Below are 3,672 nucleotides of genomic sequence, written 5' to 3'. Positions count from 1 at the left end.
TATAAAATTTATTTTTTAAAAAGATGACAATTCTTTCTGGCGTTTTGACCACCAGTTAAATATTTTTAATACATTTTGCAACGCGCAATTCTTAACGTGTTTTCCACATCGCATAGTATTGGTAGCATCTAGAATATTTAAAGATTCGATATCTTCGTAATCCGCATCCAGAGTCTCGATGTTTAGGTTTTTTCTCGCTTTATTTTCAAGCAGATCCACCAGCCATTCTCGTTTCTGACATCCCTTGACGTACACGAGAGTCGGCATCTCGTCGTCGTCGTCGTCGTCGTCGTCATCGTTGTCATCCTCTTCCTCACCGAGCACGGCCGACGTAATTAAACGCTTCACCTTGCTGTACGGCACGTTTCCGTCTTCCCATCGTAATCCATGGTGATTGCGAATCAACCAGGAAGCGCACGATTTGTCGGATTTTGTGAGGAGATTCCACGGCATGGGGCATGTAAAGATGTAATGCGCCAGAACGGCCCCGTTTCTCAGCATCGCCACCTCCTTCACGACAAATTTCATCCCGATGACGAAACCTTGCAGGTCGACGAACGTTGGTGCGGACATGAAGAGATATCTCTCTTTCTTCGATGCGTGAATCGAGAGGAATGACGCGCGTTTCGCGACACTCTGATTTTTATATTCTGCTCCCCTTTTTCCCCTCATAAATTTGTATCGGGAGTTAAAGAGAGACAATTTTCGTCGACGTTGCCGCGAACACTCAGACTATTTTGCGCACTACGTTGGTCAACGGATTGTATTCGATCACGCGATCGTGTATGATGAGACAGTACGCGGAGGTATTCGGCGGTACATTCTCCATGCAATCGAATTCTAGTCTGACATTCACGGTGGCGTTTTTGACGGATTCGTTTTGTCGAGAGCAATCGATGATCACGAACGGGCCGATGATTACGTATAAAAGTCGGGCCGATGATTACGTATAAAAGTCGAAACGGTGAGACTCGGCTCGAGATATTCGTATCCGTAATAGCCCTTGCAGAAACGCGCGTACATATCGTAGAGAATCGCCCATCTGTGTTTACCAAAGTCCAAATTCAAACCGTCGTACGGATAGACTTCCGAGTTTAGGTAGAGTTTCACGTTGGTCAATTTGCAGTCGTCGAATCGGCTCGTGTCCGCGGACATGACGTTCTTCCGACCCGTTTGCAGAGCAAAGACGACGTATCGCGGTTTCTCAAGCTGAGTCGCGGTCTTAATGGCCCACGAGTGCTTGGTCGTGTTCTGCAACAGGGGATACTCGTACAGATCCCACGAACGGAAACCCATACTTAGATATCGTCCGTTTTCCAAGGAGCGCAGCATCGACAGCTTGTTGACCTCGCTCAATACCACGTGAGGCATTCGCCACTGTATCTTGAGTAGTTTGACAGTAGGCTCCAACGCGAGAGTTCCCACCAGACAATTGTTGTCGGTGCGCGATCGTATCAAGATTAATTCGTGACGAGCGTTGATCACCACGCGTTTGTAATCCTCGCAAAATCCCAGTAACAGGTTGAGCGGTACGCAAAAATTGAAGTATCCGTTGGGGTTATTATGTGGTTCCCAGCCCGCGTTTCGCAGGATCACGCTTCTGTCGGACGATACCGTTACGTAGTTCTTGAGCGTGCTGGTTATTCCTACGTTTCTGCAGTGATCAATCTCCACACCGTCGAGCTCGTATCGAATTTCATCGAACATGAACGCGACGCAATTATTCCCCAATACCTCGATATCGGCTTGGCCGGCTGCTCCGGTCACCGTCAATTCCTTCGACGTAGAGAAAACTTTCGCACGGCAACGTATACAGATCCTGCTGTTGTATGGGTATTCGTATCTCGTCGCTATACTCGAACGTTGTGTTGGCGTACGGGTTGTACGTGTGAGTCTCGATCTTGACGATGCGATCGTCAAAGACCGGCTCGCCTCCGATGTTAAGAATTTCAGTCATCGTTCAGATGTTTCGTACCGCGAATCCCAGAGATTGTAAAAATTTAACGTTCGATGCGTTGAGCTTCTTTCTCGTCTCTGTTTTAACGCTACCGAATGTCGATTTGATGATATCGTCGATCGTCGCAGTCGTAAAGATATTCTTATCTGTCGCGTACTCCGAGTCGTTCAACACGAGCATGTCACACGTCGCGCGTTATCGCTGTAGCCGTCGTACGTGCAATCTGACGGTGATCTCTTCTCCTCGAAAATTGAGCAATCGTCCGTCTTGATCCGTGACGCGTATCGTTAGATCCGTAACGCTTCGCGCGATGATCGGCAGGTAAATGATCTGCGCCGGCGTTTCCGATATCTTATATCCCGGTGGTACGCTCGGTGAAAATTCGTGTATCGTGTGAACACGTTTGCCGTTGCTGTACGCACCCGCGGTCACGTTACACTCCACGCGGATAATGTTTACGTTGATAATATTAATCAACGCGTCCGATTCGTGCCACTGTCCCGGCTGCAATATACGCTTCGACGAGAACAACGTTGGATCCCAGCAGCAATCCAACGTTGTTCGGTTTGTTAAAGTTCACTTTGAAAGCGCACTTGATCTCGCTCTTCATCGTATTGTAATTTGCGCGGAGCACTATCGGGTATTCCGCGGCCTTGTCTTCGTAGCTGTTCGCGCGAGCGGTCGCCTCTCACGCGATATTCGCGACCGACGTACGATCATCGTTGGAACGATTTACGCGTCGCGGGCGTTTTCGTGAAATTTTGCGTTTCAAAAACTCATGTATGGCTCGTATCTCGTACGATCCCTCGGGAATCGTAATTTCCGTGTCATCCTCGTCGAAATAAAATTTATTGTTCGAAGAATTCACGTTCGGAATCGTGTGATAAGTCTCAAAACACGTTAGACCGAGCTCGTAGTCACCGTCGCTCAGATCCACGGCGGGAAAATAGTGCTCCGCGAGGATGCTGCTCTTCCCAGTCAGCGTAAACGTTATAGACATGTCGGCGGAAACCGTTAACGAATACTGAGTCACCACGGCGCACCGTCAGGCTTTAAATTAGCGTCGATCGTCCGGAGAAATCGCAAGCACAATTGTCCACAGATGTTCTGATCGTATCGCTGATAAGACGTGTAATTGTACTCGATCTTCGTCACGCTCGGCCCGAAGTATCGCACCAATTCTTTCGGCGGTCGAAGATTGCCGAAACTGTCGAAATATACGACTCGATCTTCCCTCTTCGCGTACGCTACCCAATGAGTACCGGGACCCGCTGCATCGTCCAAATTCACGATACTGCTCTCGTTTCGACGTACACCGCCGATCGGTAACGAATCACGCATGAAGACACCTCTGAAGAACGGTACGCGCATACGCCTTGCCAGTCGATTCAATTGTACGTTAGTCGTAATACCCGCGGGCATATTTAACGTCTTTTTGACGTTTTTTTTTTTTATTTTCGACGCTACTCCTTGCCCGCGTTTGTGCGGGCCGAGATACAGTCCTCGTCCATATTTGTACGGAGCGAGATAAAGTCCGTGACCTTCCACGGCGCGATTGTGACGTTGCATCTCTTCCAACTGACGCCGCGCGGCTTTGTTATCGTTCACGGCCTTTACGACTCCCGCCGCTCCGCCGGCCAGAGAACCGAGAACTCCCAACAACGGTAGTGCTCGGGGGGCGGTAGAGCCGTACCCGGATTTGCGATAAAGCGAAG

This window comes from Temnothorax curvispinosus, unplaced genomic scaffold, assembly GCF_003070985.1.
Source record: "Temnothorax curvispinosus isolate PA1 unplaced genomic scaffold, ASM307098v1 QBEX01017841.1, whole genome shotgun sequence".
NCBI classification, from domain to species: Eukaryota; Metazoa; Arthropoda; class Insecta; order Hymenoptera; family Formicidae; genus Temnothorax; species Temnothorax curvispinosus.
Note: the sequence above shows the minus strand (reverse complement) of the source record.